This window comes from Bos taurus, chromosome 5, assembly GCF_002263795.3.
Source record: "Bos taurus isolate L1 Dominette 01449 registration number 42190680 breed Hereford chromosome 5, ARS-UCD2.0, whole genome shotgun sequence".
In the NCBI taxonomy this organism is placed as follows: Eukaryota; Metazoa; Chordata; class Mammalia; order Artiodactyla; family Bovidae; genus Bos; species Bos taurus.
The window spans coordinates 7,097,297-7,123,344 of record NC_037332.1 but is presented as its reverse complement, the minus strand read 5'-3'; the positions used below and the strand labels follow the sequence as shown (position 1 = coordinate 7,123,344).

The window sequence follows — 26,048 nt, the reverse complement described above, 5'->3', positions numbered from 1 at the left end:
TGGTTGTGGTCCCCGGGCTCTCGAGCACAGGCGCAACAGCTGTGGTCCAGGGGCTTAGTTGCTCTACGGCATGTGGAACCTTCCTGGACCAGGGATGGAACCTGAGTCTCACGCACTGGCAGGAGGGCGCCTCACCGCAGAGCCGCCAGGGAAGCCGCAAAGCGATGATCTGTTTCAGGACCTACAGCATTTCATTCCTCACATGTCCTAGGTTGCTGGGCGCTTTGTTGGGTAGTGTGCCAATGACTATAGTTCCACTATGAAAATAAGGCCCAAAAGTCGTAGGAAGGCTTCCTAACTACCATCCCCTCTGGTTTCACGGTGATTGACCCATAGAATGCAGGGAGAATAGTTTTATAAATGACAAACTTGTAAATGGCAAACAATCGTTTGCTTATCACTTTCAGTACATCTCACAGACTTTCAGAATGGACTCACACACATCAAAAATCCAATCCTTCTTCAAGAATAACTTACTAAAAAATAAAAACTTGAGCCACTTGTTTCACCCCTCCATCAGTTTCTCCAAATTTCCACCACTCGTGCTGCCACACCAACGCCAGTTTCTAGCTTTTGTCATGATGTCATCTAAGTGTATCAACTCTTTGATTCAAGTGTCTTACGACTTGATTTTTGTAAGTTTTAAGCTTTTAACTGTTCATTCAATTCATTCATATAAATGCCAAAATATCTTCTTTCTGTACTCTTTCATCAGCCATTTGGCCTCTTTTTCATAAAACAAATGTTCAAAATCAGACATGTTATTCTGAAGATTGGGCGCAAGCACAGGTAAGTGGTGTGTGAATGGATTCCATTAGGAAGCCTACTTTTTTGTCTCAGCAACACCTGCCAACATCATCATGAGTAGCAAAACTGACATATTTACCAGGTGACTTCTATATGAAGTAGCATGTCATAAGAAGTTTCCATCATCTATTATCTTCAAAAAACCCATTACCAAGATTAGAAAGATGAGGTTCAGGCAGATAAGTTAGTTGCCTAGGATTTCATAGGTAGCAAAGTCAGGCACAGGAGGAGGGGAAGGCTGAATTTCAGGTATGAGACTAGCAACATCGCTAGTTTTTCTAAAAATGACACTTATTTTTATGATTTGGTCTAAAAGGTAGTCTCCAAATTAAAAGCATCCTTAATTTTACAATGAACAAAATGTGTCTATTTGGGCAGTGGAAATAAACTCAGAATCATCTTTCATATCATTTTAATAAACCCTTTACCCAAAAGGTGTATAAACATTTGAAAATTTCCAAATCTGGGGTGGGTTTGCGTGTGTGTGCATGAGAGAGAGAGAGAAAAAAAGAAACAGAGAGACCTTCCAAATTTGCAGTCTGTCTTAAAAAACGCTTCCACTCCAAAGTCATTCTGAGGATGGAGTGCCTTCCTGTGTTTATTTTTTTTTTTTTAATACGCATGAAGAAAAATGGTGACATAAAAACGTGATTCACATGTGACAACTCTACTGACTCATTTTTCTTTCTCACAAGTTCCCTGTGATAGCAAAAGCATTCATTCCTTCAATAGTGCAGACACAATTAATTCCATACATCATGTGTGAGTCCGACTGACAGGACACACCATCTGCTGTGACCACGAAAGGCCTGCTTAGAAGGCTAAGTAATGCAGCCATCAGAGCTCAAGACAAGAAAACATGCTAAGATTCACAGCTACACTTTTAACACACGCATTTTCCTTACCTTACTAATAAAGAAAGTTGTCAAAGTAAGAGGAAATCATCAAAGGCAACTGGCCGGGTCAGAACAAAGGACCAGCAGAAGACTTAACCCAGCCCGATTTCTGGATCTGTCTGATGTGGTTTATGGTCTTAGTCAGCAGAAGCTTATGAAATCTAAAAAATATGATTGATGGGCACACATTCCTTTTAAACATTTCAGGAAGCTTTGTGGCTTTTGACAATATTCATAAACTTAAGTAGGGATAAAGAAGCAGCTTTATATTCTACAGAAGCATGGAAGAACGTGGCTGGCAGTGATCATTATGTTATGCCAACAGAATAAACCACTTCTTCAAAACATGGAGATGGAAAATTCTTTCATGAAGGAAATGTATTGTGTTAAAAGCAAAAGAGGATATACTAAATACTAAATTGAATACTAAAAGCATTTGATACACTACTAACCTGACTTATGAAAATATATTTTCAATGATTATTACAAGATACTCATTTTTTGAGCAAATCTCTTGAGCCATCCTTTACACTCTTAGATTTCAAAGCTACACTTTTTGGTTACACAATACAAAGCTTATCCTGACAATGAAACTAAAAGAAACATAAGCTCCTTGGATACCAGGAGCAAACTCTACCAGGCTACTGGCAATCAATTTAGACGTTGCATGCTTTCAATTCTTGATTTGTAGATGAGGGCAAAAAATATTTATTGCCTTATCATTCTTCCTCTCATCCTTACTTCACCTTCATTGAGTCATTATTAGATCAAATAGTAAATCTTACAAATACTAAGATAAAAGTAATACTCAAGGATTACAACTATTTTTTTATTAAGGGGGAGTCTCTTCAAGCTCTTTTATTAATATTATGAGATATAAATAGGTTAAAACACATTATAACAGTTATGAAGTGAATTCAGTTCAATAGTTTATCACTGCCTAACACTTCAGTTTTGAATGTTTTCCATTTATTTCCTCCATCTTAAATTAAAAATACTAAATGACTATTGGTAAAATGAATTAAAAGAATCATTTTTAAATATAGTATCGAATGTAGATGAACAAATAAAAGGTGTATTCCATTTTGTAGGCTTCCTTGGTGGCTCAGATAGTACAGAACCTGTCTGCAATGTTGGAGATCCAGGTTCAATCTCTCGGTGGGGAAGACTCCCTGGAGACGGGAACGGCTACCCACTCTAATACTTTTGCTTGGAGAATTTCATGGACACAAGCAAGCTATAGTCCATGGGGTTGCAAAGAGTCAGACATGACTACAACTAACACTTTCACTTTCCATTTTAAATACACACAAAGAAATGATGAGCACGTCCATTTTAAAAGTGCCCAACTATCAAGAGGTTTAAAATCATTTCAAATAAAGACTACATTTGTTAATTACTGCTCAGTATAACAAAGTATCCCCTAACCTAGTGGCTTAAAACAATAAACATTATTTTTTGGTTTACGCAGGTCATGACTTTGGCGGCGGTTTAGTTGTGTGGGTCCAGTCCATCTTTCATGATGTTCAGTCAATACAGTGGCAGATTTTGCAGTCATCTGAAAGCTTGACTGTGGCTGGAGGACTCACCTCCTAGACAGCTTACTCACATAGACTTGAAGGGTCTCCTTGGTTCATCATGTATGTCTCCACAAAGCTGAGCCAAGACGGCTATGTCTTCAGGAGATGGCTGCTAGCTTTCGCCCAGGACAAGGGATCCAAAAGAGCAAGATGGAAGTTGCAATGGGTTTTATGATCTAGTCTTGGGTCTCAGTCTCTGACAGCAGCATCCTTTTACACAAGTCAGCCCTACTACAAGTGGGATGGAACCCAAGGGCATGAATACAAGGGAGTAAGGATCAGTGGGGAACATTTGGAAGTTGGCTACTACAACCACCTATCTTGTAAAATGGTCAAAAATAAAGAACTGTGTGATCTACTCTAGAAGAGTCAACAGTCATTCATCCAAAACATTTCCAGTAGGTGTGATACTCAGTGAGAAAAACTGTGAATTGCGTCCAAGATAAAGTCATAGAAGGTGTCCTCAGGAAACTCACAAGAATGGGCAAGATAAATGATTATTCAAGAATCATGCTATCCAAAAAAAAAAAGAATCATGCAAATACTAAAATGGATTCTAATACATTCTTCTTGAATTATTCAAAAAATCACTAAACCGGTGAAGAGTTAAAATAATTAGTAATTTAAGTCCATTGGCAGAAGCTTAGGATCATAAAATGTAAAAAATAAAAATAAAGAAGACATACTGAGCTTTTATGCAGAACATCATCCAACCTTCACAGGTAATAAGAGGTCTCTGAAAGGGGTGTATGACAGCATAGGGTCTACTTTAATATATGTTTGTGTTTATATTAGAAATAACAGGCTTTGAAGTCAGGAGAACCTTGTTTCCCTGCCCAGTTCTGATATTTACTGGGTCAATTTAGGCAAGCAATAATACTTCTGACAGCAGTTTCCCAATCTTGAAAATTGTCCTACCTACCCCACTGGTTATTATGTGGGTTCCAGAGACCTGTACATGTGTCAGAAACAGCACCAGGTCTTACATATGTTAGGAAGGGGTGTGATTTGTTTTTGAATATTATATTTGTATCACCAGGGCAGCTGACCGTTCATCAAGAATTGCCCAAGGATGATTAGATGCCTATTCTCACACAAATAGGATAGCTAACATGGAAATGAAGGACAGGAAAAAAAATCTGGTAAATAATACTTGCCCTTTGACATTATTTGTAAAGAAGCAAAAGGAAATAGGAAATAGCCAGGCCTTCCTGAGTCTGTGATAAGAAGGAATTCTAAAATTAGGTAAGATTATCATATAGCAATGATATCGTTTTCAAGGAAAATATTAGGTTTTCACTGAGAGTCAATACTTCATTAAAATGGATTAAAAATACTCCACGAAAATTCTAATAGCAAAATACACTTTTATAAGGTATAGAGAGTTGTGACCTAAGAAATACAGGTTGAAAGTAAATGTTACATATTAAAATATTTAAATAATGCATTTGTTTCTGTATCACAGATTATACATTTTTTAAAAGGTAATACTTCTGCTGGAATGCCCTACCCTCTTCTTTACCACACGTCCTTTTGGGTGACCTAGTCCTACAGGGCTCAGCTATATGAGAAAGATTTTTGAGGTTACTAGCACCCCTCCACTCAAGATGAGGCATTGCTCTCCTGACGAGAACAGCATCCTCAGTCATAATGTTGATGCGGATAGTGGTAACATCCACCTCAATTAACATTCTTTAGGCACTTACTATGCACCAATCTGGAGAAGGCAATGGCACCCCACTCCAGTACTCTTGCCTGGAGAATCCAATGGACGGAGGAGCCTGGTGGGCTGCAGTCCATGGGGTCGCTAAGAGTCGGACACGACTGAGTGACTTTGCTTTCACTTTTCAGTTTCATGCATTGGAGAAAGAAATGGTAACCCACTCCAGTGTTCTTGCCTGGAGAATCCCAGGGACGGGGGAGCCTGGTGGCTGCCGTCTATGGGGTCACACAGAGTTGGACACGACTGAAGTGACTTAGCATAGCATAGCATATGCACCAATCACTGCATTAAATGCTTTATACATGGTTTTGTTTAACCTTATGAACAAGTGTGTAAAAACAGGCAGTATCGTAACTATTATTTTGATCTGGATTCACTCCTAAAGGAAATCAATCAACCCTGAATATTCATTGGAAGGACTGATGCTGTAGATGAAACTCTAGTTCTTGGCCACCCGACGTGAAGAGCTGGCTCACTAGAAAAGACCCTGACACTGGGAAAGACTGAAGGCAAAAGGAGAAGGGGACAAAGAATTAAATGGTTAGATAGCATCACCAACTCAATGAACATGAATTTGAGCAAACTCTGGGAGATAGCGGAGGACAGAGCCTGGCGTGCTGCAGTCCATGGGATCCCAAAGAGTCGGACTCGACTTAGTGACTGAATAGCAACACAACTATCATTTTACATATGATGAAACTGAGGTACTCACTGGTTAAGATCACACAGCCAGAAATGCTGGAACCAGTCTTTGAACTCAGGCAGTCTGACCCTAGGACACAGCCTCTTAACTGCTGAGTGAATACCGCCTCATCTGATTTATTTTAAAATACTCATTATGTAGGACAGTGCCTAGTCCATGTAGGTGCTCAATTTCATTTTTTAAAATATAAATAAGTGATTTAAAAATATAATAGTGATAAATGGAGGAGCCTGGTAGGCTACAGTCCATGGGATTGCTAAGAGTCGGACACGACTGAGCGACTTCACTTTGACTTTTCACTTTCATGCTTTGGAGAAGGAAATGGCAACCCACTCCAGTGTTCTTGCCTGGAGAATCCCAGGGACGGGGGAACCTGGTGGGCTGCCGTCTATGGGGTCGCACAGAGTCGGACACGACTGAAGTGACTTAGCATAGTGATAAATATTTTAAATATTAATTAAAATTTTATTCTATTACGGTCAGACCGAGGACAAAAGGTTACTGGAAAATACAGAATTCTTCCCAAGTGGCTGAGTGGAAAAAGATCATCTTGTCGATGCAGGGCACACCAGAGGTGAGGGTCCAATCCCTGGGTCAGGAAGGTCCCCTGGAGTAGGAAATGGTAACCCACTGCAGTATTCTTGCCTGAAAAATTATAAGGACAGCAGAGTCTGGCGGTCTACAGTGCATGGGGTCACAAAGAATTGGAAAGTGTGCAGCTGAACACGCAAACACACAGAGCCACAGTAAAGGGAGGCACTGGCATTATAAAGGCTATATGTTTAAGAGGCATCCCCATGCAGACGTCCTTTCCCTGCAGATCAGCAGTTCTCAATCAGGGGGGATTTTGCCCTTGGGGAGCGTGGGGGGGCCACTGGCTGAAGACAGTTTTGGTTGTCACAACTGAGAGGGCAATGCTACTGCCATCTAGTGGTTAGAAGCCAGCGATGCTGCAAAACAACCTAACCCAGTGGAAAACCACCCCCACAGCAAAGCCCAGCCTGGCTTCAAACGTCAGCAGTGCTATAGAGCTAGTCTTGAATGTACATTCCCTTCCAAACTCTAATATGCTGATTAATATTTAAGGAATCTCCACTAACCTCCAAATCCCATAATGTCCTAATAATATTCTAAGTAGCAGTAACAAAAAATAATAAAAACAAACCCACAATTTCAAAGGACAAGAGAGAGAGGCCAATGCTTTGGAAAATAATGACTTCTGGGAAGATGAACACTGACGTCCAAGAATCCTAGAACATCAAAAGCAAAGGCTGACACAGTGGCTAAGGCCATGTGCTTCCACTGCAGGGGGCACAGGTTGATCCCTGGTCGGAGAACTGAGATTCTGCATGTCTCACAGCACGACAAAAATAAAAGTCTTCTAATAATAAATGCTGGAGAGGGTGTGGAGGAAAAGGAGCCCTGCTCCACAGTTGGTAGAAATGTAAATCGGTAAAGCCACTGTGGAAAACAGCATGTTGGTTCCTTAAAAAAATAAAAACAGAGTGGTCCCACTCACGGGCATATATCCAGAGAAAAATCTAATTTGAAAAAATACAAGCACCTCAATGTTCATAGCAGCACCATTTACACCAGTCAGTACCTGGAAGCCACTTAAACGCTCATCACAAATGAATGGATGGATAAACAAGGCATGGTGGGGGCTGCGGGCTGTGGAGTGCCGGGCAGGCTGCGTGTATGTGATACTCCATGGGGGTGCCCAGCTGGGGTGCATGACCAAAGGACAATGCTGGGCTGGTCCCTGCTGACAATCTGACCCTGCAAAAGGAAGCGCTCAGCAGCAAGTTGAAAGAACAAAATTTGTTGTGGATAAACCTTCTAACCTGAAGAAGAGGAGGATATATTGGGTGAGCTGAGGAAAGAATATCAAGGAATAAAAAACTCAGAGAAGAGTAAAATCAAGAAATAGCCAACTTGATTTTACATAGTAATGTGTGTGGTATTTGCTGTGCAATGAATCAGTTGATCTTCTTAATGTGGTTTTCATCACTAAAGAATAGATTGTACCAGCTAGTTTTAACAAAAAGGGAAGAAAACAGAAAAATCATTATGAAATACCCTCTGAGGAATGCTCCAAAAATGTTATTGCTACGAACTGCTGCTGCTAACCCTGGTGAACAATTCAGTGTACCAGATCGCGTCACAGGAAGAGCAGGACTGAAGGAACTACAAGCTGCCAACCCTTCCCGCATTTGGAACTTTGTTGAAATTAATGTTTCTCTAGAATTGCAAAGATTAAGAAGAACTTGAATATCCCACGTAGTTCAGCCCTTGGCTTCAGTACTGAATGACAGCAGTGGCTGCACGGCCTGATTTGCTCCCAGAGGAGTTGATTGGTTAGTGACCCAAGATGAAGCAAACCCATATCAGAGCCGTGGGAAGGCAGTTCTTTCTGGAGTTGGTGCAGAGGAGCAGCTTGCAAGTTATTCTCATCATCATGTCCACTTCCAGACACACAGGTTGGAAAGACTGAATAAGGAAATTGAAATGGAACTGGGTCAAATTTCTTCTAGAAATCTTGGTCGTGATGATCGAGTTATTGGTGATCATGGAAAAGAAGCAAGATTTCCCTTCCTGAATGAAAATACTGTCTCCTTTCTAAATTTCCTACCAGTCTGGGAAAAGGCAAACTTAACTTTATCTCGTGGAATCGGTGAAAAACGAATTTTGCACCTTGCAGCACTGGAACTTGGTCTAACAGATCTCTGGTCTTCTGCCAAAGCAGGCCAGGCAATTTGGATCCAGAATTGCAAAAATAGAAAAGAATAATGAAAAGCCATCTGATAAATGTGGAAGGCTCCAAGTCATCTCCTTAGAAAACCTTTCTATTGAAAACTAGATTAAAATGTAATATTTCAGAGTGTAACAACATTTACTGAATGATGAATTTTTAAAAAGAATAAAATACCCTGCTGCCTTATTGTAAAAAAAAAGGAAAGACAGGGTATATATACATACAATGGAATATTAGCCATAAAAAAGAATGAAATAATGTCATTTGCAGCAACATGGATGGATCCAGAGATAATCATATTAAATGAAGTCAGTCAGAAAGAGAAATCACTTATATGTGCAATCTAAAAAAAAAAAAAAAAAGATACAAATGAACTTACTTGCAAAACAAACAGACCCACAGACAGAGAAAACAAACTTTTGGTAAGAAAAGAGTAAAAATGGGGAAAGGGATAAACTAGGAAGTTGGGGTTAACATATACTCTGTACTAATACATAAAACAGACAAACAAGGACCTACTGTATAATACAGGGAACTATACGCAATATCTTATTTTATAAATATGTATGTTTATGTGTGTGTGTAACTGAATTACTTTGCTGTACACTTGAAATTAACACACTTTAACTATACGTCAATAAAAGTTATACTAAATAAGAAATTTAACATAACAATTTTTGTTTAAAAAGGAATATATAGATAATAGGAAAATAAAAGTAAAGGTTGGTGGGAAGGAGAATTATTCACTAAATACACCTACTTGGTTCAGGCCAAGGGCTGGGCATCTAGAAACATTCCAACACCCTAGATATTTCATTCAAGAAGGGATTGTGTTCTAAAAAGACAAAGTAGCTTTGCTGGGGTCATAGGTTCAATGCAGCAGCAAGGCCCTGACACATAGGTACCTGGTCTAAAGACCCAAGCTCCCCTTTTCCATGATCATAAACTTAACGTTAGATAGGGGTGCCCAACCAGAAGGCCAGGCAGGCCCCCTGGTACCAAACCAACAAACAGCTGCCAGGCAAGCTTGGCTTGTAGTTATATAAATGGCTTCTTGGAGAAGAACCCTGAAATCTCGAATAGACAAAAAGACAACTCCCCAGAGAAGTGACAAAAGCTCAGTGAGCTGTCATACAAAACACAGAAAACAAACGTCAGCATCATATGTGGATTTGTGCTGTGAAAAGGCCATTTATTCTCCACATACTCCTTCCAGCCTCACCCACAACCACTGAGAACAAAGTCCTCTTCTAAGACACGGGCACAAGTGTTGGAAGAACACGGGCTGCCTTGAATACCAAGACTGTCCCTCTGCTCTTCTCTACAAAGTGAGTACCAAGTAAGGGTGAAAGCAAGCAGAGCGGGAAATGAGGCTGCACACTTCACGGACAAAGGATGCCTGGGTCCCTGGAGCACCGCTTTCATGTAAAAAGGCTGTGTACCGGTCCTGGAGGCTAAAGGTTGCTACCACCACCTCCCAGACCTCTCTTTAGGACAGTGTTCCCAAGTGCTCCCAAATGGTGCACCAGTATAATCAATGCCCTTAGACAGAGAAAACACTGGTAAACAGAAATGAATGTTGTTGGGTTCCTCGGTAAACAAAAAACTTAAAACAGTACAGGACTCATGCGTGCATGAAATCCACTCACTGCCCTATTTAGAATTCTGAAAAAAAAGTAGGCAAGTAGCTGGCCAATAAACGAATAAAATCTATTCTGCTTCCAGGGCAATATGAATCTAGAACTCAACGAGATTGCAACTGCTGCTAAAGGAGACTCCTTTCCAGTTGAAGGGGTGGCATTTTGAAAGTGAGAAGAAAGAATTTAGGTCACCAAAAATCTTTATGAAAAATTTAATTATATAAAATAATAAAGCAACATTAAAGAAAAATATTTCCTTGCTCCAAAATCTGTTAGGGTGGCTTCCAAATCCACAAGAAGCAGTGATAGGTTCAGATAAACGCACAGCTTCCCAGGTGGCACCAGTGGTAAAGAACCTGCCTGCCAACTCAGGAGACCTAAGAGATAGGGATTCAGTCCCTGGGTTGGGAAGATCCCCTGGAGCAGGGCAATGGCAACCCACTCCAGTACTCTTGCCTGGAGAATCCCATGGACAGAGGAGCCTGTTGGGCTACAGTCCATGGGGTCGCAAAGAGTCGGACACAACTGAAGTAACTTAGCACGCACGCACGTACGCTACCACCACAGAGCATCTTTTCTATTCTGCTGCTTCCTACCTGTGGCACGGGGAAATTATAGGAATCACAGAGTTATCCAACAGTGAAGCAGGTATTTAAGTTTTACTCTATAAAAACTCAAAGTTATGTATTTTCTTCAAGTGTAGATCACCATTTGAAGGTACCTTCCACATGAATGACTGAAGAGTGATTCTTCCACAACCAAGGTCAAATAAAGACTGTGTTTTCACCAAATTCACATATTTCAAATAATATTGTAATACAAAATATTTTTGCTGCAATTACAGTCCTATAAGTCTGTTCACACTATTTACTATGGGATTATGAACTCATAAGGTCTAGTCTTTTCTGGCAAATAATCTAAAATTTAGTTTTGCTAATAGTTTATTAAGAATTTAAACTAGAAATGTACAATAAAATCATAACATTAATACCATCCAAAATGTCTGAGAAGATGTTTCTAGGGTCATTATCTCCTTAGCTCATTAACAGTACTTACAGAATTAAAAAAGGCAATGAGTAGAAGCAAATATAAATGAAAACCAGCTTCCTGTATCAACAATTTAACAATGAAGAGATGCTTATGTGCTTTTGGATAGAGTACTGTTAATCTGCTTCAGGTTTTTTTTCTACAAAAGGTACACTTGCTAAGCTGTCCTCGATTATTTATTTCTTCTATTTTTATTATAGCACTTTTGCTTCTCATTAAAGTTTGCACTTTTGAAACAAAAATCAAGGCTTTGTAAACTATAGAGAACATGATTCAATTTCTGGTGTGTGTGTGTTATACAAACAGAAAGGATACACAAAAAACTGTTAATGGTGACTGCCTCTGGGAAGGAGAACTGGTAATTCACAGAAAATGTCCTAAAGAATTTTCATTTGGAGCTTTCCCGGTGGCTCAGTGGTAAAGAATCCGCCTGTCAATGCAGGAGACATGGGTTCAATTCCTGATCCTTCAAGACCCCGCATATCATGGAGCAACTAAGCCCCAGGGCCACGACTACCGAGTCCATACCTTGGAGACCATGCTCTGTGATGAGAAACCACTGCAACGAGACGGCCGCATGCCCAACCAGAAAAGTGGCCCCTCTGGCACGAGAGAAAAGCCCTCACGGCGACAAAGACCCAGCACAGCCACAAATAAATAAATAAAATGAGTTTTAAAGAAGAATTTTCCTTTTAACATATTTTATGCAATTTTCTATGTGCACATAGTTCTTTTAAAATTGAGTTTCAACTCTTTCAAAGAGTGTAATATTTAATAGGAGAATAAACAGCTAGTATATATATTTAGCATTTCATCCTTTTGCCCAGTCTCATCAAACTCAACCAAAATTATAATTATTTTTTCCCCAGAAAAGAGAGGCATACAAATCTAGGCATTGCCACTAATATCCTCCAACTCAAAGAAAAAGCTTTCTGACAGGAGGAAAAGATAAACAAAAATGGAACATTAAAAGAAATGGAAAATTAGAAAACAAAATTGCCCTGTCAGGAGAGAGATTTCACTGGGAAGCATTGCCCTGCAGGGTGCCCTGGTTAAAGTGTTTTTATTTTCACTCTCTGATGTGGGTTATTAGGTACAAGACTAAACTGTTCTCATACTAACATTTAAAATGAAAAACTATTATTACAGTCATCAAAATTAGCAAACATGAATATTCCTGTTAAGCAGAGCTAGGGAATATTTTTTAAACAAGACTTTTCAGAATTACTTGAAAACTGGGCATCCTCCATTCTCAAGGGTTTCATTTTCACTTCCCTCTTAGTCTAGTTTCTTGTCTATTTTACTTCTAAAAGTGTACAGATCACACACATCTTGGGTCAGATACGCTTCGGCTCCTAAAACAGCCCACTTTCCAAATAAGAAGGCAGAAAAGAGGCACTTTACGTCTGAGTCCACAGAGACCGCATTCCCATTCTCAGGTCCTTCACAGAACTCGACTCTTGTAGTACTGTCTACAGGTAGGAAGCCTTACAGTTCCAAGCACAAATGAGACATTCTTTGAAATTTTCTTCTGAATCTCAATAAATGAAGCCTGACTGATTCCAGCAAGACTTTTAGGATGAGATCTCAACTACAGAAGCTACTGAGGCATCACCAGTTCCGTCCACGACCAGCACAACTCTTTCAACGTCCTTGACTGTCTCCAGTCCACAGGGATTTCTCCCACGCCACACTGCATGCTACAGAAAATATAGCCAGAATGTTCAAGGAGAAGACTGATAAGACATGACAAATGCATAGATAAGGAGAATGAAATGGAGAATTCCCAGTTCACTCTGGAATGTGACTGGGAAAATGCTACCACCAGCCTGGATAAATCAAGACAGAGACATAGAAAAGAGCTGTACTAGAGACAAGAGGCTAAGACCCCGGCTGCATAGCATGCTGAGCCTCAGCCATGCCAAAAGATTCATGGGGTCGCAAAGAGTCGGACACGACTGAGCGACTGAACTGAACTGAATCTTATTAGTATCTTGTTATGGCCCAACTCCACATCTAAAACAAAGCAAATGTTTTGCATATAGGCTCTAACAGTCTGCTTAAATTACATGGAAAGGATAATACTGTCTCAACTGACACTTGTGATTAATTCTAATAAGAACTTGCTTTAGAAAGTTTTTGGCAGAACGTTTGAAACTGACAATTCACAAAGACAAGGATTTCACTGCTTATGACAACAAATATGGAAACAATAATGATACTGTACCATCTCTCCTCATTTCCCTGCATCTGTTTAAGAAGGATGTTTGAATAACACTATAGCATGTCCATATCTTGACATTTTTATGAATTTTTTGGAAGTAAGATAAATACAGTGACACACCCATAAAACTTCTTCCTTTATAATCTAGTTGTTTGAAAGTCATTAGAAACCTGGCATCAGAAAGCAGGAAAAATAATTTCAAGTGGTTCTATTCCCTTTGAAAGCCTTTTAACAGTCTTCTTTCTTACTGAATCTTTTTCTTTGCCTGGCAATATTTAAATTTTAATCTGAGTTTCTCAAGGAAAAAAAGCTAGGCAAACACTTTCACATCGCTGTAATCCAATTACCTGTGTCCAAATTACTATGAAATAGAACATTTGAACCAATTCTCACAAGCATTTACTCAGCACCAATTATTTACTACACAACTCTCAAAATGCTGAGGTTAATTCCAGAAAAGGACAGGACCAAATTCTTGCTCTCAGGATGTTTACGCTCTATTTAGGGAGACAATATATGTGGATGAAAACAGATATTTTTTTCCAGAAAACAGATGTTAATTCCAGAAAAGGACAGGACAAAATTCTTGCTCTGAGGATGTTTACACTCTATTTAGGGAGACAATATATGTGGAAGAAAACAGTTAAATGATATTTCAGAGCAGTAAGGGGAGTAAGAGAAGGACGGACTAGATAATAGGATTTGTATGGGGTTGAAAGAGAAGAAAGGAGAACTGCCATGGAGGTGAATACTTGATAAACACACATCCTACAAGTTGATGACTTAAGTTTTATATGCAGCACCAACCCCACAATATTGGTTTGGCTTCCTGGTTCCCCTCCTGGCTATTCCTCTCCCATCCTTTAGACACCTTATGCACTCGTGATGTATATTCTTTCAAAGTGGAAATGCTCACACAAAATCAAGTTTGTAAGAAGTCTGAGATCCCTGGGATGGTTCTTGGCAAAACTATGCATCTGCCAAGTTTGTTTCCCTCCCTTTTCCCTTTCCGATGTGTGTTTCCCTTACCTAGTCATTCAGTCATTTCCCTAGTGTCAAAAGGAAAATACATCCCTTGCTGAAGGCTAAAACTCCTCTCAGAGTTAGGAGGGTAGGTTGGTGGAGATGGGGGTGGTAGAAGATTTCTCCTAAATTGCATCATGAATGCAAGTATATACTACAACTTTTGCTAAACTGAGTCTTAGGTTTTAGTTAATTGTGTGCTGCCGGAATCATTACTAATAGATTCAAAACACATGTTTACACACGTGTGTGCCACTGTTTTTGAACTATGATAGACTGAGATAATTCAGACTTAAAAAAACTTTTTCAATGTCCTCAGTTCACTACACTTCATTAAATACAATGCCACAAAAGTTTTGGAATTCCATTCATTAGCCGTAGTAAATATTTTTTATAGCATCCTTGCATTCATTTGTCTCCTGACTCCAATCCTCTCTTGGCAGACTATAATCCCAGCAGAGTCAGTCTGTAGATTCTATGCCTGACCACAGTCACAGGTTTAAGAACGGCATGTGACTCACAAGAATCCAATTTCTTGGAGTGAGCTCAGGACTCTTTCCAGCAGTGTGGAACACAAATGCTATTCCCTGCCCTAAATCCGTGGAGATACACGTTGCAGCCTGAGGGAAGCGTAAGGGTGATGCTTTGACCCGGAGATGGAAAGGGCCAAACTGCAGAGAGATGTGATGAGAGTCTTGATTGAAGTAGACCTAAATTATTAAGTCAGATTCCTTCATTGTTCAAGGCATTTTTAGCAGGCTTTCCCTTAACCTGCAACCAAACACATAATAACTCATGAACTGAGCAAATATATATTGAGCACATGCCATGCGCTAATTCTAGAAGTGCAGCAAAGAGACATAAATTCTTCCCTGAAGTCGCGAACATTCTAGCAGAAAAATTGAAAAAAATAAAACAACAACACAACCAAACTAATATAGTGTGATAATGAATTAAGAAGGTAAACAGAACAATACAGTGTGATAATAAATTAGGAAGGTAAAGAGAACAAGAGAAAGTTATGAAGAGGGGGACTTAATCCAGCACTGCTTAAAAAAAATGACTTAAAAATTAACATAAAGACTGAACTACCTCATTATCTTATACACAGTATAACAGTATCAACCAGTTAGCAGCATGGCTACTCCCTATGCATTCAATATGAAATGCCCGAGGTTGAAATGCCAAATACTAATACTCTCACCCAGCACTGAGCCCCTTGAAATCACCAAATCATTCCTGAAATAAATTGTCATTTACTGTGTGGCATGACAAAGACATTCCAGTGAATAAAATGCAAAGTATTAACTCCTAGACCACTATCAAGTAACTTATTTTACCTGAGGGGTTTTTCAGAAGGAATCTCTGAAGACCTGAATTCAACAAATTCAGTGAGGCAGTTTCAAAAAACCACAGTGGTAAAACAGTAGCTGGATGTTAAAATATACTCCTCTACCAGTAAAATGTTTCCCATGGAATCATATGCAATAAAAGATAAGAAAGAAAGTTACAGAGTATAAAGAACTGAAGGCAAATGCTGGTTATTGACACTCTTGAGAGTGAACATTGTTACTATAATCAGAGATGCAGGAAGTATGATTATGCCTTGCAGTTACCTCTGATGTCTTTAATCTCAGAGGAAAAAATGAACATGTTAAGGAAGGCCCAATACAAATCACTGTGCCAAAATAAAGACTGATATCTTCACTCTTCTTACTGGGATATGTACAAATAAAACCAGACAGCGTGGTTTGGAGTTTTGTTTCCTTTACTTTTCATCACTGAGGAAGGAATATAGTAAGAGTCAACTGATTAATTGAATCTTCTAATGTAATAGGAAAGTGGGCAAGAAAATGAATGAAGTAGTGAAAGTGTTCGTCATTCAGTCGTGTCTGACTCTTTTCAACCCCTTGGATTGCAACCTGCAAGGCTCTCCTGTCTGTGGAATCCTCTAGGCAAGAACACTGGAGTGGGTGTGTGTGCCAACCTGCTTCATTCGTGTCCGACTCTGTGCGACCCTACGAACTATAACCCACCAGGCTCCTCTGTCCACAGGATTCTCCAGGCAAGAACACTGGAGCGGGCCACCATGCTCTTCTCCAGCCATTCCCTTTGAGGGTAAGTGCTATCAACTTTATTTCATAACTACCTTGTTTGCATAATTACTCCCATTTTACAAAAGAGGAAATTGAGACTCTCAAAGCTTAAATGACTTGACTGAACAAATGCTTGTAAGGTATTTTGTTAAACTTGATTCCAATTTATCTCATAATCATCTTCTTTAGAGTAGCTGTAGCTAACAGGCATTTCTATAGCATAGGAAACTGAGCTGCTTTTGAAATGATCCATCATTAATGCAGCCCCTTCTCTCTTGTTCCCTAAGTATTGAGTCCTCAGTTCATCTTTCATAATATAAGCTATCAGTCAGTCCATCAGTTCTGTTGCTCAGTTGTGTCTGACTCTTTGCAACCCCACGAATCGCAGCACGCCAGGCCTCACTGTCCATCACCAACTCCCGGAGTTCATCCAAACTCATGTCCATCGAGTTGGTGATGCCATCCAGCCATCTCATCCTCTGTCGTCTCCTTCTCCTCCTGCCCCCAATCCCTCCCAGCATCAGAGTCTTTTTCAATGAGTCAACACTTCGCATGAGGTGGCCAAAGTATTGGAGTTTCAGCTTCAACATCAGTCCTTCCAATGAACACCCAGGACTGATCTCCTTTAGGATGGACTGGTTGGATCTCCTTGCAGGCCAAGGGACTCTCAAGAGTCTTCTCCAACACCACAGTTCAAAAGCATCAATTCTTCGGCTTTATTAAAAAAACCAGGCTCTTAACAAATACTGAATAAAGAAGGGCAACATAAGATCAACTCATACAGCAAACAACCATTCTACAGTATCCCATTTACTTTTTTTTTTTTTTTTAAGCACACCATCTAAAATAGTTAAGTCTTTATTTAGAATTTAAAGGAACAAGGTTTATTTCTATACATAGTGAAGTGTTAATACAAGAGTCCAATTTTGTGAGAAATGGTGAATAAATCCTCTTAATAAGCTATCTAAACATCCCCAAGATATTTGGAATTTTACCAACTATAAACAAAGTTTATACCTTATATACAAAGCTTAAACCCAACTAAATAAGGGCAAAAGACACAGAAATGAACCAATGACTATATCAGCACAAACTATACAGCCTAGTAGACACTCCAAAGGAAGAAAATCTCATCAAAGAAAAAGCAATGCAATCCAATCCTCACTTTGCATCTCACCCACATTCTAGCCAACTATTTTCCCAAAATGTGTCCCCACCCTCGAAAGCCACTTAAGAATAAATGTATGGTTCTTAGAGAATATTTATCTGGGGCTACACTTAGCAGGCATTGTAGATTCTTTACCAACGACTCTGTTCACAGTTTTATTAAGGTATCAGTATGTCTGGCTTAAGTGTTCATCTTTATGAGAATGCTAATCCTCTTCTAATTCTTGATTCATTTCCTCTCTTATTCTTCTCTTGCACCCATCCTTTTGTACTAGATAAAAACCTACCCACTACGCATGATGAGTGGTTTCCGACTCCACCTGGGCAATCGGTGCTGTTCTACACTCATCACGTTTGCCCTCAGTGAGCTCCTTGTCATGTCTGCAACTGCAGACATCGTGAAAGTGAAAGTGAAGTCGCTCAGTCGTGTCCGACTCTTTGCGACCCCACGGACTGTAGCCTACCAGGCTCCTCTGTCCATGGGGATTCTCCAGGCAAGAGTACTGGAGTGGGTTGCCATTATACATAGTTGATAAACCAGCTTTTCTTTTTTTTTAAATATTTACTATTTAGTTGCAGCATGTGAGATCTTGTTCCTAGCCAGGGATCAAAACGCCCCCTGCATTGGGAGCACAGACTCTTCATCACTAGACCACCAGGGAAGTCCTGAAAAACCAGCTTTCTAATTCATAGAGAAAATATCAAACAGGGACTCTACCAACATGTCTCCTCAAATGTAATCTCTAAAGTTATCCAATACAGAATACTTTCTTATGCCATTTGCTCCTATCTTTCTTATGAAGGATTTCCTCCATACACTAGACTTCTCGCTCCTATGCTTCAAGCAAATTCCTTAATATTGGCTACTTCTTCCGAGATTATAAACACATTTAAAACTTCCATGTAAAAGGAAGGAAGAGAGGGAGAAAATAAGGAGGAAGGAGGGCAGAAGGAAGAATATAACTCATTAGAGATCTGTCTTCCATTCAAGGTTCTATCCTGCTTCCCTTTCCCTTCATCACAATCATGTATCCAGCTTCTGCTCATCAGCAAGAAGTTTTTGAAAGCATCACAGTCTACATTTTCTGTCTTTATTTGCTCAATTTTTGTTAATGAACAGTCCAATGGGCATTACTTAGCAAGTTATGACCCTTCAGCTTCTACTAATACCAATGTACTAAAATGTCTTTTGGGCTTCCCTTGTGGCTCAGTTGGTAAAGAACCCACCTGCAATGCAGGAGACCTGGGTTTGATCCCTGGGTTGGAAGATCCCCTGGAGAAGGGAAAGGCTACCCACTCCAGTATTCTGGCCTGGAATTCTTTTGCTGAAATCACCAAAGAGTTCATTAATGTCAGTTAATATCATTAATGTTCATTCTCAGCTCACTTGATCTCTCTTCAGCACTTGCTATTTCTAAATATGCACTCTGTCGTGGCTTCCACACACCAATGAGCATGGACTGATACGCTTACAGGTGAACCTAAGGGCCACAATCCCATGAGTCAGTTCTAAAGTCTGTTGCCTTAATATCCAACACGGTTCAGCATCAGAAGGTCCAGGATGCCCATAGCTTTGTTTCTACTCTTTCCTTAAGGACAATAAGGTAGGAGATAAATGCTGTTTGTTGCAAGGAATTGAGAGATATATTATTCAATTGTCTGAACTGAGGGCTAAGTGTTTCAAAATTTCTTAGACTTCCCTCTTGCACTGGTCTTTGCTTTGCGTGCTTAGACTGAACAGTAGACTGTGTCTGAAGAACAGTAGTCTTCAAACAAGACTGAGGCCTTGTTTGATGGTCATTGTGACTTCGTTCAAGGAATTTGGAAATTGTTTTCTGATAGATAGGAGGCTGCAAAGTGGAATCACTTTGAAGGACATGGTGATATATGCAAGGATGTTACAGACTGCTGCTACAGGAGCAGTGGATTGGGGTACACAACTTCAAAAGAGAACCCTAATGTCAATCTTCCCCATCACTAACATTTCTGACTGCTTTCTGTTCTTCTCTCTAATCCATTCCCTCCAACGTTGCTGTCCTTTAGATTCTGCTATTAATCTTCACTATTAATGCCCTCCTCAGTCCATCTGAAACAGCAGCAAATTTCTGATGACTCAAATTTATCTCTCTCATGACCAAAATCCTTATTACAAACTACCTATCAGACAGTCTCACAGACACTTAAAATTTTAAATATCCAAAACAAAACTCATTATCTCCCCATGTCTTCCTAAATTTGTCCCACCTCCTTCATCTTAGATCTCTATTAATGTGGTCATAAAACATTCTAGAGCTGAACTACTAATTATACCTCAGAATTCACTTTCTCTCCTTTCCTTTAACAACAGAACATCCAAGTTTTAGCTGGATACATGGGCATCCAGAATAAAGACTATAATCCCCAGCCTTCATTACTATTACAAATGGCTATGTGACTAAGTGGTAGCCAGTAAAATGTGAGCAGACTTCCTGACCACGCTTCTTTCTGTCTTCTAGACTGGGAAAGAGATTTCTTCAAACATATGAATGAGGGTATCAGCCTAAGGGAAGGCAGAGCAACAAGAAAAAAATATATACCTGAACTGGTAATACCACAGATTCCCATATCATCACTAGACTGTTGTGCTTGGATGATTTCATTGAAAGAGAAATTAATTTCTGCTATTTTTTAATAACTGACAATTTTAAATTATACACATGTTAGGTATATGACTTGATGATTGGATATATGTATGTATTGTGAAATAATCACTACAGTCAAGCTAATTATCATAGCCATCACCTCACAAGTACCTTTTTCTTCTTTTTTTAACGTAGTAACACTTAAGATCTATACTTTCAACAAAGTTCAAGCATAAAATCTTATTAACTATAGCTGCACTGCTGTCATAAATTCATCCTGCACAACTGAAACTTTGTACTCCTTGACCAACATCCCGCATTCCACCTGCTTACTGTATTTGTTCAACTATTCTAGACTCTGGATATAGTTGAGATAATACAGTGTTTGTTTTTCTGCATCTGGCTTATTTTATTTAGCATTATGTCTCTTAGACTATTCTAGACTCTGGATATAGTTGAGATAATACAGTATTTGTTTTTCTGCATCTGGCTTATTTTATTTAGCATTATGTCTCTTAGGTTCAAACCATGTTGTCACAAATGGCAGGATTTCTTTCTTTCTTAAAGTTTACTAATATCCCATGTGAATAAATATATAAATATCACATTTTATTGATCCATTCACCTATCAACTTCTGCTTTATTTAAACAAGTGTTGTTAAACTGGATTTGGTACAGAGGACAACCAGGATTCTAAATACTACACAGCATCTCTCAAGCTATAAACTTCATAGGTATGTCTCATCAATATATCTCATCCCCTACCTTTACTCATTTAACAAATCTTATTTATTCTGATAAAAAAAAGTCTCAAGTTCAAAATAGTATGGCTCTGGCACAAAAACACGTAGATCACTGGAACAGAAATAAACCCACACACTTATGGTTGATTAGTCTATGACAAAGGAGGCAAGAACATACAATGGAGAAAAGACTATCTTCAATAAGTGGTGCTGAGAAAACTGGATAGCTACTTATACAACAATGAGATTAGAACATTCTTTAACAGCATATACAAAAATAAACTCAAAATGGATAAAAGACCTACATGTAAGACCAGAAACCATAAAATTCCTAGAGGAAAAGAAAACATTCTTTGACTTAAATTGAAGCAACACTTCCTGGATCTATCTTCTAAAGCAAAGGAAATAATAGCAAAAATAAACAAATGGGACCTAATAAAGTGAAAAGCAACTGCAGAGCAAAGGAAACCACTGACAAAACCAAAAGACAACGTACTGAATGGGAGAAAATATTTGCAAATGTACTGACCAATATCGGCTTAATATCCACCATATATAAACAGTGGATAAAACTCATTATCAAAAAAACCCAAATAACACCATTTTTAAAATGGGCAGAAGGACTGAATAGACATTTTCCAATGAGCAAATGAGCTTCCCTGATAGCTCAGTTGGTAAAGAATCTGCCTGCAATGCAGGAGACCCTGGTTCAATTCCTGGGTTGGGAAGATCCCCTGGAGAAGGGAAAGGTTACCCACTCCAGTTTTGCTGGGCTTCCCTCATGGCTCAGCTGGTAAAGAATCTGCCTGCAATGCGGGACACCTGGGTTTGATCCCTGGGTTGGGAGGATCCCCTGGAGAAGGGAAAGGCTACCCACTCCAGTATTCTGGCCTGGAGAATTCCATGGACTGTATAGAGTCCATGGAGTGACAAAGAGTCAGACAAGACTGAGCAACTTTCACTTCAGTGAACAAAGGCAGATGACCAACAGGCACATGAGAAGATGCTCAAAATCATTACCATCAGGGAAATGCAAATCAAAGCCACAATGAAAGATCACCTTACACCTCGGAGAAATGGCTACCAGCAAAATGAACACAAGTAAAAAGTGTTGCATTGGTGAGGAAGTGGAAAAAAAGGAACCGTGGTACATGGTTGGTGGGAATGTAAATTGGTATAGCCATTGTGGAAAACAATATGGAGGTTTCTCAAAAAAGTAAAAATAGAACTACCAAATGGGCTCAGCGATTGCACCTGGAGATATGGATCCAAATGAACCAAAAACACTAATTCAAAAAAACATACATGTACTGCAAGGATCATAGCAGCATTATTTACAAATGCCAAGATATGGAAACAACCTAATTGTCTGTCCATCAACAGTTGAATGAATAAAGAGGACACAGTATATATTCAATGGAATAATACTCTGCCATAACAAGAATGAAATGTTTCCATTTTCAGCAACATGGAGAGACTTGGAGGGCGTTATGAAATATGTAAGACAAAAAAGACAAATACTACATAATATCACTTATAGGTGGAATCTTAAAAATACAACTGGTGAATACAACAAAAAAGAAACAGACTTACAGATGTAGAGAGTAAACTAGTAGTAACCAGCTGGGAGAAAGGAGGGGGAGGGGACAATATAGGGATAGGAGAATAAGAGGCAAAATAAGCCACAAGGATATATTGTACAATGTGGGGAATACAGCCAATATTTTATAATAACTAAAGTGGAGTATAAACTGTAACAATTGTGCACTACATTGCACACCTGTAACATATAATCTTATACATCAAATATACTTAAATTTTAAAAATCTAAAAGTTTTTTAAAATCTCCAATTTCTCTTCCCCAAGTGCACGGACACCGTTAGTTCTAGCTGCCAAAACCTTTGGCTTAGAATTTTCTAAGTCTCATATTTGATGCTGCTTTCTATTCTTCAACAGCCTACAGCACAATCTTTCTATCAAATAACCCCTCAAATATCAGTCTCCAGCAGCAAATCTTCTGAAGGTTCCCAGTATCTACCAAATATAGTTCCAATCCCTTAGTTTTGTGTACCCAGATCTTTGAAATCTTTCTCGCTTCCTATCACCCTCACTATATACCACCTGCTCCTGTCACACAGAAGTTCCCTTTATTTCTGAAATGACCTCAGCTTTCTTAAGACCCTAGGCCTTTGTTTTTGAAGTCTCTTTGATTAAAATATCCCCTTTCCTCTCCTTAGTCATGAAAACATCTACATGAAAAAAACACTTAAGTCCCAGTATAAATGTGATATCATCAATAAAGATGCTTAGAAATCTTCCCTTAGAAATCACTGTTCTGTTATCTGTGTCCTATTTATATGATTTTGCTCATATTTTTGTAACTACAGTTATAAATCGTACTTTAATGTATCTATTTGCACATCTGACTCACTCTAAGATTTCCAAAGGATAGAAATCATTTTATTGTTTATCTTTGTATCTCTATCACCCTGGTATGTAAACGGTAGTAAATATTTTTTGAATGACTACACAAAAGCTCCAAAAGTTTAAGCATATCTACAAAGATTGATTTAAGGAATGTAAGGAAGCATCCTACCTGTATTAAGATATACAATGGTGACCGTTCTCCCTTATAGTCAGCCTAGTCTCCGCCCCTATCAAGTCACTCTTTTTGGTTACAAAAAGAAAAGTATTAGTTGACATAGTAGCTTAGGAATTGTAAAGTGCATGAGACTTGAAGTCACAGTGGCTGGTTTCAAATCCTAACCCTGCCACCTACCAGTTGTACAACCCTAGGCATGCTACTTACCCTCTGGGCTTCAGTTTTCTCATCTGAAATGAGGAATTATTCTCACCTAATTCAGTGTTTGTGAGGATACTATAACTTCTATGCAGAGTACATCATGAGAAATGCTGGACTGGATGAAGCACAAGTTGGAAGGGTGAAATATCAATAACCTCAGATATGCAGATGACACCACCCTTATGGTAGAAAGTGAAGAACTAAAGAGCCTCTTGATGAAAGTGAAAGAGGAGAGTGAAAAAATTGGCTTAAAACTCAACATTCAGAAAACTAAGATCATGGCATCCAGTCCCATAACTTCACGGCAAATAGATGGGGAAACAATGGAAACAGTGGGAGACTTTATTTTTGGGGGGTTCCAAAATCACTGCAGATGGTGACTACAGCCATGAAATTAAATGATGCTTGCCCCTTGGAAGAAAAGCTATGACCAACCTGCTGCTACTGCTGCTAAGTCGCTTCAGTCGTGTCCGACTCTGTGCGACCCCATAGACGGCAGCTCACCAGGCCCCCCTGTCCCTGGGATTCTCCAGGCAAGAACACTGGAGTGCATTGCCATTTCCTTCTCCAATGCATGAAAGTGAAAAGTGAAAGTGAAGTCACTCAGTTGTGTCTGACTCTTAGCGACCCCATGGACTGCAGCCCACCAGGCTCCTCCGTCCATGGGATTTTCCAGGCAAGAGTACTGGAGTGGGGTGCCATTGCCTCCTAGGCAGCACATTAAAAAGTAGAGACATTACTTCCCTAACAAAAGTCCGTTTAATCAAAGCTATGATTTTTCCGGTAGTCATGTATGGACGTGAGAGGTGGATTATAAAGAAAGCTGAGCACCAAAGAATTGATGCTTTTGAACTGTGGTGTTGGAGAAAACACTTGAAAGTCACTTGGACTGCAAGGAGATCCAACCAGTCCATCCTAAAGGAAATCATTCCTGAATATTCATTGGAAGGACTGATGCTGAAGCTGAAACTCTGATACTTTGGCCACCTGATGCAAAGAACTGACTCATCTGAAAAGACTCTGATGCTGGGAAATATTGAAGGCAGGAGAAGGGGACGACTGAGGATGAGATGGCTGATGGCATCACCGACTCAATGGACATGAGTTTGAGTAAACTCCAGGAGTTTAATAACACTATTATGTTGAAAGAAATAAGAAAGCCTGAGGAACATACAGGGAAGCCTGGCGTGCTGCAGTCCATGGGGTCGCAAAGAGTCAGACCTGACTGAGTGACTGAACTGAACTGAGGATGTTATAAGTTTAGTTATATAATGAGTTGTAAAAATATAAAAAGGGTAAATGAATTGGATATGTAATGTTTCCATACACAACACTTAAAACAGCAACTGCCACACACTAAGCATTATAGAAAAGTTAGCTGTTCTTATAATTTCAAAATAAAGTGTTACAAGGAAGGCTAAGGAGAGTACTGGGAGATGCCAGTGAACAGTAGGGGTGACTCCTTGTTATCTTTTCTCATTATTATCAGGTAGGGATACATTTCTAAAACTGGCTAATTATTGTATAAATAATTAAAGTTCAAAGGTTACAGGATGCCTGAAAGAAGACTGCCACTTTAAGGCCCAGCACATGAAAAGATACCTGTAGAGAAATCTGCAAAGATACTGGAAGCCAGAGTGCACTGTCTCCTGGACTGATCCTACACTGGACCTTTATTCCTATCCAGTGGTCATCCATCACCACTTGACCTGGCATGATTCCTACTGAAACCTCAGAGACTGAGTATGAAGACTGGACAAGACTTCATGGTGGAAAGATGGGTTAGAGAGAACAGACCATCAGGAGGGCATAGGAACCAGTAAACGTAAGTAAAAAAGAGAGCTAAGATGTACTGGTCAGTAACAAACCACAGACACAGACGCAGTATACAGAATATAGAAAAAACGATGAAAGAATACATGAATGCCAAAGGTATTACTAATGCTTTCCCAATTCTGCCTAGGAACTAAACATTTAAGCGCAAACATCAAAACTCTAGTTTTGCATTCCCTGGAGTAAGCTTACACTCAATGCTGCATTACTTTGACCACATGTATTACACATTTGCTTAAGCATCAATGTTTCTAAATATATTCTGACAGCAAGTACAGCTACAAAGGAGAAGAAAATCTGTGATGTTGTGTAGCTTTTCAAAGAGCTGACAGTCTTCTTTAATAATTAAAAAGCTGCTGCACTGGCCTAATGGCAAAATATTTCTGC

The 26,048-nt window shown here is 39.3% G+C and overlaps 1 protein-coding gene and 1 pseudogene across 1 annotated transcript in view; one reads left to right on the top strand and one right to left on the bottom strand.

The window, feature by feature from the left end:
* Positions 1-26,048, bottom strand: part of NAV3 (neuron navigator 3) — an 893,819-nt gene that overhangs the window by 560,392 nt on the left and 307,379 nt on the right. The gene's annotated exons all lie outside the window — the stretch shown is intronic.
* LOC112446634 (ASNSD1 upstream open reading frame protein-like) lies at positions 7,420-7,751 on the top strand (annotated as a pseudogene).